Raw genomic sequence first — 11975 nt, 5'->3', positions numbered from 1 at the left:
TTGGCCGCTTGTTTTACAAAACGCTAATACGACTTTCTTATCGTTTTCGCCACCATCTCTGATAGTCTCCACCCCCGCGAGTGAATCCATTGCGTGTCTGCGGTCTGCATGCAGAGCCAGACGTCTAACCCGATGAGCAGCCCACATCCTTTTCGCACTGCAGAAGTTCCCATCTTGCACTGATGATTCTTCCTCAAGTGTCTACTGGCTTCAGACCCAGTTTTCTTTTATTTCAATTCAACAGAACAACAACGCTGTGCTGCTGCTGGGCGGCTTAAAGACGAAATAGAAATGTAAGCACAAAATCACAGTAGCAGGAATGCATGTAACAATATCCTAACAGCACAGAGCCAATTCATATTCTTGTCAGAACTTAGGTCAGGTAGTTATGTTAAATGTTTTTCTATGAGAACTATTTGAATTGTGTTGAAATCTAATGCTGAAAGAGGTGTTTTTTATTTGAGATAAGTTCATATGTTGCCCCCAATACATTTATGAATACATTTAGGCTAATGTATTTTTAAAATACTAAAAATATACATTTTTAATTTGTTCAATATAATTTGTTCTACAGATTATTTAAGTTCAGCAACTTCCCTCAACTCCGATTTAACTTTTTCCTGCTTGAGGAAAAAATGACAACTAGCCTAAGTCAAATAAGTCATCAGCTAATACCTTCCATTAATAGCCTATTCCAAGTGAATAACACGATTCTAAATAGGCTACATATATCAGTTTAAGTTTAACCGTTTAGATTTCAATTGTTTCATTGGGGGGAAAACAGTTTTAGATGCACCATTATAAAACTTTTTCATTGTGATCGAATTTCAATCACTTCCCTTTTTCTCGAAATCTTTCACGAACGTTATCATCTTTGCATGCCTGCTAAAACGTAGTGAACAACAATAGCTACCATATTTCAACGATTCTCTCCTGCGTCTATGTTACTCCGACAAGTAGCCACATGGTCCTAAAGACGTCGATATAAAGAGTGACGTTCGTTCGTTTTGTTCTAACATGTTTATTTAGTTAAAGCGATTGGGGCAAAATCACATTGCCAAAAAAATGATAGGGACACGTCAGTACTAGTTATATAGGAATTTACGCCCATGGTGACAGGGCATTTCAAATGAATATGGGCCATTGGATAGGCTAATTTAGGCCACTCTATTTTATAAACAGCTGTATCAGGTTTTTAAAGCATGACAAGTACTGTCTGGCCCAATCGGGTAATCATCGTTTTATTGACACCAAGATAAAATTAAGTTTTGTTTAGTTTTTCTTTTGTTTTCTGTGACAGCACAGAGACATACGACCGAGGCGCTCTGTAGCGGTCCGTCTGTGGGAGGTAGCGGCGACACAGTGTGGAGGTACAGTACTATGCCCGTTGGGACGCTGTCGTGTTCTGTCTATATAAGGAGTGTGATCTTGTTTCTGGCGTGCGATTCATATCCGCTTTACAGCAGAGCGGGTTATCTGAGATGATCCGATGCTTGATTAACTAACGAAAGAGAGCGAGAGGGAGTGAAAGAGCGAGGGAGAGAGAGATGGAGGAAAGGAGAGTTGGAGGGAAGCAGTGAAGAGAGATGTGGGGTGAGAGTGAGAGATTAAGGGAGAGGGAAAGAGCGTGAGTGGGCAAGGATGTGAATCAGAACATCGAAATGATATATTTTCATGCAACACGAATTGAAAATTATTATTATTATTATTTTGAAAATGTGTTTTCAAGACACACATCAATTTTGGCACAATAATTCCTTAAGGGGGCGCTATATAAAGCACCCAGACTTTGACAAGACATAACTTTTGAAGTGTTTGTTCCCAGAGAAACAAATCGAAAAGATTCATCAGAGAGAGAGAGAGAGAGAGAGAGAGAGAGAGAGAGATGGTAGAGTAAAAGAGAGAGGGGAGCGAAAGCAAGAATAGTTTTTCTGAGAGAAACAAATCCAAAGCTGCCATATGCATTTACAATGTTTTGAAAAATACTGAAAAACCTGCTTATGAACCGTAGTCCCAATCAACATTAAGCTATGCCATAGATGCCAACCAACCAAGTTATGACCTGTTATAAACCCCCACCAGTGGCATCTCAGCAAACTGCATTTTCAGCCATTTTTCAGTATAAAAATTATTCCAAGTCTTCTCATGAAATGTAGGCAATATTGAAGTGAAACATGGTGTGAATCATGTACTAGTCTTCATCTAATTTTCAAGGGAGATATTTTTTAAAAAAACAGGGCCAAGACAGAGAGGTACATTTGTTACCGTCGTTTTCATAGTGTACAAATGAACCTCTTTTTCACCTTTCTTTAACTTAAAGCATGACACTTACGGGCATGAACTGAACAATGTTCGATGCCCTTCCACAAGCTGAACATAAATGACTCTTGGACATCTTTAATTGAATTAACTAAGAATGAGTTTACCTGCAACTCAGGTCTGTGCCTGCTGAGTGTCGATTCCAATCTAATTTTAACTCCTAAGTAAAAAAAAAAGGCTGATTTTTGCAGGTTTCACATCTGCTTAAAAAAAAAAAAAACACCTCTGCAGCTGTAGATTACACCAGATATGTGGAAGTGTAAATACTGGACCTGCACTCTTCAAAGAATTGTGAACCTGGAACACACAGTGGAACATACAGTGAAGCTTAATAAAGCAAGACCCTCCACTGTGCAGGCATGGATAGAGCTGTGTTCTGACATCTCAGATTTTATTTAAAAATAGCTTATTTTAATTTTTTCGATATGCTGCATAGGTTGTTTTGTCCTAACCCTAAGTATATAAGGTGTATCTCAATGTGTGCTGGCCTATTGTCCTCCTTAATGAAATATTTTCAACTAGGTAATGCACAAGTTTGCAGTTATTCTCACAGGACATTTGGAAATGCTATGAAAACAATAGTGATTATGTAAATATTTCCATTGCGAAACCCTCTTGCAAATGATATCTTTAACCTTCTTTAATATTCTGGCCCCTGACGTGGCCAGGAAATCTGATGCACGCGCTTTGATGCAATGTACGCTTTCCTGATTGCCTGGTATATTTTGCTTATATCTTCATTTATTTGGCTTTAATGATGGCCTGTTTCTCATTTTATTTCTAAAATTTTGTCTCTGCCTTGTTTTAATTACCTCATTTTATTACTGTATTTATTGTGGAATCTTGTATACTGTTTATTGGTTTCATTTTGCTTTATTCATTATCCTCAAATCTGAAGCATTTTGCATTGCATTTTATGCATGAAACAAATGAACAAATATTTTATGATATAAACAAATTTATAAGTAAGTTAATTATATTTTCAGCATTGCAAACAGCACATAAAAATGTACCGGTGCGAGAAAGCGGAGCTCAGTACAGTGCCTGTATCACTGCTAGGGCTCTGCTTTGCTCTGAATTGGCAATGTGCACTACTATTAATTGCTATAATTCCCTCACAACTAAATCAGTGGTACTCATAAAGATAATCCTATAAGTGCCTTAAAGAATCTTGTCGGTCTCTGAAAACCAGTTCCCTTCCATACAATCTTCTTGTAACGATGGCTTGTTCATCAACAAGGACTTGGCGTTCGTTTCTGCTGTTGAAGGTGTCTGTGGTTTCACCAGCTAACGTAAGCATAGGCCTGCAGTTTCTAATTCATGTGACACCCCATGCTTTTAAATATGCGTATAAATAAACCAACGGTCGCGCTACACCACACCCCTCATGCAGTTTTTCTCACCTTCGCCCTGACCAGCGGTGCCTGGCCAGCCTGTGAAGTTGGCAGTTTGAGAAGGACGGCAGGCACTAGCTTTGGAGAGATGAAGTTGTGGGCGTGAGGGGTGAGCTTGCGCAGGGAGCACAGTTCCGCATTTACAGACATTTTTACTCGATGATGATGCGACACCAAAGTGAAGTTCCGTGAAACTGGAATATTGTTGATTTGAGTTATTCAGTTATCAAAAGATCAAGGCTTACTGAGCAACCATTAGGAACATCATTAAGAAAGAGAGTCATGAGTTTATGATTCAAGAATTCTCACTGGAAGTATCATTAGCATTATGGTTTATAAACTAGAATTAGTTTGAACAGCTGCTGAAACTAACGCAAACCAAAAACGGTTTATTCACAATGTCTGGCTAGCTACATCAAATATCTGCACAGGGTTTCCTCCAGAAAAGTTGTTAGGCCCGTTGGCAAGTATCTTGACGGGGGCCGGCGGCCCGGTGGCCAAGTGTCTTTTTTGATGGGGGCCCGGCGCGGGCCAGCGACAAACTGATGGCTGCATTAAGGTAGGGCCCTATAGTTTCTGTGATAACAGAATCACCAACGGAATCGTGGAATTGAGAATTTAAAAAAGCTATAACACAGATTCCATAGGGCCCTATATTAAGTCAGTGCTAACAGCTGACTGGAGATTTGAAAATATAACTACGTAATGTGAATGTTGTAATAAATAAGTCATTTATTCAACACACATTTCAAAAAATCAACAACTATTTACAGCATAGCATAGTCTTACAAAGAATCTGACAACAATGTACAGACTTGGAATTCTGTGGTTTCAACAACAACAAAAGAAATTAAATTAAATTAAAATAAATAATATTAAAGTTTTTGCACTCTACAAAAAACTTGAAAAAGGTCCTGATTGGCTACTGATTCCTACAGCCTTGGAATGCTGGGTACATTTCAACAACAACAAAAGAAATTAAATAATATCAAAGTTTTTGCCCTCTACAAAAAACTTGTATTCAAGTCCTGATTGGCTACTGAGTCTTACAACAAGCCTTGGAATGCTGGGCACATTTAAATAGGCATGGGAATCGCGAACCGGTTCCAAGTTGTCCTATTCATTGGAATCGTATGGCTCCGAGCTTATCGATTCCGCTTATCGAAGCCAGCATGTTTTTACTACATCTGCGCATTGCAAAACAATGACGTAACGCCTTGGGGGAGACACGCACGCAGGCAGCTTCTCTCAGATGTCTGTTTTGGACGGCAGCTGTCACAACAAATTTGATCCGGGCTGCCAGCCTTGATACATTCTGTTGCGATAAAGATTCTAAGACAACTCGGCAATTTCTCTGGATTAACGGGTTATTTTCTAGCCTGAAATGCGATCGTATTACTAAATGGCTACACATGTCATGTAACGTGCAAGTAGTTGGCTATCTCCCTGGATATGAAGTAAATGTTTTTACCATTAAATAATAATAATAATAATAATAATAATAATAATAATAATAATAATAAATGCGATTTTATCAATGGAAATAGCTATACAAAAAGGCAAAATAAATGTCGTGTTTGCGATTGCCGTCGTAGATGTCAGAAGGAAATGTCACGGACAAAAAAAGTTTGCTCTCTTTTCAGTGGTTTGGGCTGGAAACGAGCTGTAAGAGCGGGATATGCACAACACCGCCTACTGATTGGCTACTGAATCTTCCAACAATGTAAAGCCTGGGAACAGCTAGAATAAAGCATTTGTGTAACTTTGAGGGAAACTGCAACTATGTGAATGATTAGAGGTTAAGCAATGCCATTAAAAGGAAAATAGGTGAGTAAATGCATGCCCTGCCATTTCCGTGAACCTTTAACGGCGTGGGGAAAGCATGTAAATACGGGGCTGAGAAACCGCGCGGCTTGCGACTGTAGCTCGATGCGCTGAAAGTCGATCGGGCGAGGTCAGTGGCTCCGGCGAGATCCAGTGTCGCTGGCGGCGTCCGCTCTTGCGAGGGCCGGGCCGCGCGTCACTGGCTGCGCGTGCCCGTCAGCGCGCCTGAAACCGGAGTCGCGGTTTGCTGTCGCTGCTCCTGTGGGCACCGCGCTGCGCGAAGGAACAGAGCAACAGGCCGTTAGCGAAATACACACAGAGGGAGGGAATCAGTGTCGAGAGAGATAGAGAGCGGTTGAGTGAGCGCTGGGTGTGTCAGAACAAGTTTGTAAACTAGCGGTTTGGCTTCAATACAGTTTACTGATCAATGGGTAGCATGTAGCGGCCCTGAATGCTATCTTTTGACAGTTTACTGATCAATAGGTAGCATGTAGCGGCCCTGAATGCTATCTTTTGACAGTTTACTGATCAATAGGTAGCATGTAGCGGTCCTGAATGCTATCTTTTGACAGTTTACTGTTTAGTTTACTCTTATAACTTGTATCCTTCTACCTTGTTAGATTACATACATTTCAGGCATTTAGCAGATGCCCATGACCAGAGTGACTTACATGTACATTGCATCCATTTCTACACCTGGATATATACTGAAGCAATGCAGGTTAAGTACTTTGCTCAAGCAATGCAGGTTAAGTACCTTGCTCAAGGGTACAACAGCAGTGCCCTACCCAGGAATCGAACTTGTGACCTTTAGGTTACAAGGCCAGTTCCCTAACCATCATACTACACTGCTGCCTCTAGCTCTTTCATTACACTTGTATCTCCATTCAGCACTTATATTGCACTCAGTGGGCTCCTGACAGTAACTTTGTGCACCTTGCAAATACGTGCTGGATGTATGAGATAACTTATGATCCTGCTCCTCCTCCAATGAACAAATTCATTGTGCAGTATTCAAATAAGCCTAGGAAAACTGGGACATCCACCAGCGGTGATTGTGTGCTACAACACAGATCAACTGAATTTGGATAACAAATACAGCAAATGTAGCAAGAGATACTTGGAACGCAACACCCACCAGTATAAGGAACTGTGTCAGGTTTAGAAGTATTAAATGACAAATATTTTATAGTTATACGCACACCGTCTTTCACTGTCACTTGCCCAAAGACAGTAAAATTTAGCTTGATGGCTAACTCTGGGACAACCAAGAGGCTGCCCACTGTCCCTGTCAAATAAATAATAAAGAAATAAATTACAACCCTAATTTCTCGTACCCGATTCTACTAATTTGGGCTAGCACCTCAGCGAGATCTCTAGCTGTTAAATGGGGTGTGCGCTTTATTAGGGTTGGAGTAAAAACCTACGGAATGGTAGATCTCCAGGAACAGGGTTGGGCAGAAACTGCTCTAGCTGTGCTTTGTTAGGATTGATGTGAAAACCTACAGGTCGGTAGATCTCTGTCCTGTACAGAAAAAATTTAGCACGCCTGCTTATGGATTTTTGTGACCCCATGACCTTTCCTCTAGTGTTGCCAGCAGGCCAGACATATCTCAAAAAGTAACGACTTGATTATCGAGACATTTGCTTCGCACATTCATGCGAGGGTAGATTGTTGTACCTTGGCAGAGGCCTGTACTCTATCGAGTGCATTCTTTCTAGTTTCATGTTCAATGTTCACACTCAAAAATCATCCGTCATACCCGGGATGCTATTGGTTCTCTGCTCAAGACTGCTGTTTTTGTGATTGCCAGGGGATTGTTGTTTATTTCACACTGTATTCTGCCAGTAGCCGACCGATCTATATCTGTTATACTGTATGTTATGTTTTATGCCTCTATGGGTTCCCTGCGAAAGGAAGGTTCTGTTTCACCCAGTTGCTCAAATACTTTTATTGCCGGAGGCCTCGAATATCAGACAGACTTATGTTTCCGCATCAAGTTTGTGTGAGAGGGCAAAGCCTGCTTAAGATAAACAAACTAAAAGCCTGTTTATAAAAATGGCTGTTTAAAGGCAAGGGTGTGCCTGTCTGGTTCCTTACTTCAAATAAGGAGCTTGAATGGTGACTTTGTCGGTGCGAATTAATGTAAATAGCATGCGTTGGCTATTATGTGCACGATAGGCAAACATTGAGGGCATGTTTTAGGGTGAGTTTCAGCCTTAAGGCAGTTGTGAACAATTGACTTTCTGAGGGAATGTTTGCTCTAAATGTTTACAGCAAGCTGAGTAAGCTCTGTGGGCACAAGGCTACAGCACCACTGGATGAACTCATGCTAATTCCAGTCAGCCAGTCAAGTAGAGAAGTAGCCATCACAGTGCCCACTGCCACTTATACACTTATATCAGATTAGATATGGTATAACAACATGTTTCTGTCCCAATAGTTACGTTACTCCATTGATAACCGAATAGCTAATTCATACAAAAAGAGTAAAAGAGTGAATCATAGATATACAGACTTAACGAGACAGGTAAGCACGCCTTCAGCTAACCTAAGCTTCTGAAGTCCGGGAAGTAAGCCTAGGATTTTGGTGGGGATGGGGGGGGGGGGGGGGTATCGCTTGGTAAAATTTGTTCCAAGTGCAGCGAACAACTACATAGCTTAGCTTGGACCGTGTGGGTTCATCTGATTAACACTAACACAAACAAGAACAGCAACAACACAGCCTATGCAAAAAATACAAGCAGTAGTTAAGACACAAGTGCATTAACTAAGTCAACGAAGAAACAGCTACCTAGTTACAACCCTAAGCTTACAGTCAATTTAGATATTACAGGGAGGTACGGAGGGATGGGGAGAGGTGCAGCCTGCAGAGGTGAGTCTTCAGTTGTCGCTTGAAGGTGGTCAGGGTCTCAGCTGTTCTGACCTCCACGGGAAGGTAATTCCACCATCGTGGGGCCAGAGCAGACAGGAGACGTGATCGGGAAGCACAAATGCGAAGAACGGAGGTGCCAGGCGTCCTGAGGTAGCAGAACGGAGGGGTCTGGCTGGCATGTAGGGTTTGAAGATCTTGTGGAGGTATGCTGAGGCTGATCCCTTGACTGCCTAGTATGCTAGGACCAATGTTTTAAATTTGATGCGAGCCATAACAGGCAACCAGTGGAGGGTAGTGAGCAGGGGAGTGACGTGGGAGTGTCTGGGGAGGTTGAAGACCAGACGAGCTGCAGCATTCTGAATGAGTTGCAGGGGTCTGATGGCAGATGCCGGTAGTCCAGCCAGAAGAGAGTTGCAGTAGTCCAGGCGGGATAGTACCATTGCTTGGACCAGGAGCTGGGTTGAGTAGGTGATGAGAACGGGGCGGATTCTCCGGATGTTGTACAGGAAAAATCTGGACGCTACGATGTTCTTGGAGAGGGACAACCTGTTGTCCATCACCACTCCGAAATTCACATTGAATTCATGGGCAGCTAACTCTTTTGCACATGTAGTAGAGGCTGTTTCCTGTTACTTCCTAGGCTTCACCGCCTGGCCCCTCCTACCATCGCTAGTTCCTATGTACACTCTATGGCCTGGCCCCTCCTACCATCGCTACTTCCTATGTACACTCTATGGCCTGGCCCCTCCTACCATCTCCAGTTCCTATGTACACTCTATGGCCTGGCCCCTCCTACCATCTCCAGTTCCTATGTACACTCTATGACCTGGCCCCTCCTACCCTCTCCAGTTCCTATGTACGTTCTATGACCTGGCCCCTCCTACCCTCTCCAGGAAAAGATTGGTTAAGTCCAAGTTGTGTTTTTTTGTCATTCTTCTTATTACAGACGTGTATGAAAAATAACAGATACAGAACACAGTTCAATTTAAGAACAGCCATAAACTATCAAAAACAGAAATAAATGCAGGAATTAAAAATGTTTTTTTTTTAAAGAATAAATGCTAAGTATGCATTTTTCCGGCTGTGATCATGAACACATTGCATGGGAAACTCCCGAAAAGAGCAATCCACCCTCTGCTGAGCTGCCAGTTACGCTATAGGCCTGGTCTGAGCGGGCATAATAATGATAATATAATACATGTGCTGAGGAGGCAAATCTCAGACCAGACGGACAGGAAAATTGCAAGGATCTGCACCAAAGTTGCAAACCCCTGCTCGATCTTGACCGACACACCGCCAGCAGTGGCTCTTCTCCCACTTTGGCGCATAGGGAGCCAGGAAATTACCAAATGCCTCAGCTGCACACAAAAAAAATACCACTTCACCAGTGCAACAGCTCGCAACACACACGAAAAAAAGGCCAGAAAATAGACCCCTTGGTGTTTTATCTGATATTCAGGTATTTAACTGATATTCCCAACTGATCTAAATTTGCATTAAGTAATTTTTTGAAGTGAGGACGTTTTTCATTTGATTTTGGTGTTCTTTCCAATGAGACAATTCATATGTTGAGTACGCTAAATATTATTGTCATTCATGACAACGCATTGCCTCGTGGGTATGACTTGACTTGGCAAGGACTACAGAATGTAAACAAGGATTAGGCGACAAAACCAGACACCAAACCTTCACAAGTGGGGAGTAATCTCAGTTTAATAGATGACTTTTCACATTCATCTCACTGCATTAGCCATAGTACATGGACTATGTAATTGCACCGATTAGTGTTTAAGAGTGATACAACAATGAATATGAAACTGAAACATGGGTGTGAGCGACAAAATTGAATGCCTTTAAGGCATAATTGTGGTTTCAGCCGTCTATTGTGAAGATTTACCGCATTATTACGCTATTTGGTTCAATTATGTCAACGAAGACATTCATGAGTGACTTCATAAAGAAAACAAATCAAATTTTGAAGAGGATACTTTTGCGTTGATAATGGAAGCATGTCGAAAGCGCTCACACACTTGCAATCAAAGATCACCTTATTTTAAAAACATCACTCTCACATTACCAGACCAGTTGATAAATCATCATTGAAGATGACCGCAGAACACAACATGGTTACTCACATGTTAAAATCAGTTGATCCAATGCATAAATGTTATAATAAATACATACTTCCTTTCATATTTAACACCCTAGTTCATCAGGACTCTCAAATCTCATTTTTTAAAACTTGTTTTCAATCTTCTTAAAACTACTCATTGTTATTAATAATATAAATATTACTATTATTATTTTTTTGTTGTTGTTGTTATTATTATTATTGTGCAGCAGTACTGGGGGAACTAAAGGGTATGTTGTGAGTTATTGTGTATTCAGGCATTCAGTGATGCCCTGAGGGACCTTCAGCTTAAGGTAATATGAAGCACCATTGTGTTATATACAAATATGAAAGCTGTAGAATGGGTTTTTGCGGTTGTTAACTGTGGGTTCCATTAAGTAATGTTTGAATCAATGTGGTCATTGTATCAATGATGACAGTGCATATGTATTAGGTGGCATCACTGAACCTGGGCATACAGAGTTCTTGGAACTATGTCTACCAAATAATTTTTGTGCGATCTTTGTGCATTACATTACATTACAAGAATTTAGCAGACCCACGTATCCAGAGTGACTGACACTACTTTTTTTACGTAGCATTTACACTGCATCCATTTATACAGCTGGATATACACAGAAGCAATGCAGGTTAAGTACCTCGCTCAAGTGTCCTACCTGGGAATTGAACCTTTTAGGTTACGAGACCAACTCCTTGCCCATTATACTACACTGCAAATCAGTGTGTCCTTATCTTTCCTGGGCTACATATTCTTATTTAGTCACTTTCTCCATGATGCAAGGTAAATTTTGGCCATATGGGATTAAAGTGTGTGTATATAGGTGTAGGATTCTCATACTTTGAGGGTTAATGTGCATTTATATAATAGTATAATGCTCTTGCACAAGGAGGGCTTCCTCTTGCGAATTAAGGTGGTATTATAAAAGTGTAAATGTCTTTGGTGAAAGTGCAAAGTAGGCTATTTCAGCATTGTGGTTTGTGCCTTAGGCGAGACGTGCACTACCTTCAAATCAATATCAAAACCTCTAATGCGATTAAAGCATATTTCGACTTAGTAACCAGGAAGGAATTTTTAATACTTGTCAATTGAGTCATTCCAATCTTGAACTGTGAAACTGATGGTGCAAGTCCGCCACATCCAATTTTAACCACTAGATGGCGCGGTTTAATCAAGTTTTTTTAATCTAATGGCGCAGGTTGACCGCATTAAGATCTAGGACAGCATTCCCGTTGAGAATTTATTTCTTCACTAACGTTGAGTAACCACTTCCAATATATGCCACTAGATGGCAGAATTTATTTAAGTTACCTAAACTTCATTTTTAAGCTAAAGCCTTTTGAGCTTGTCATCGTTTATCTATTTGTACTCAAATAAGTGTATGTACACAACTGAAAATAAATGAAATACACATTTCTAAATTTTCTATAGAT

This window comes from Anguilla anguilla, chromosome 17 (genome assembly GCF_013347855.1).
Source record: "Anguilla anguilla isolate fAngAng1 chromosome 17, fAngAng1.pri, whole genome shotgun sequence".
Taxonomy (NCBI): Eukaryota; Metazoa; Chordata; class Actinopteri; order Anguilliformes; family Anguillidae; genus Anguilla; species Anguilla anguilla.
Note: the sequence above shows the minus strand (reverse complement) of the source record.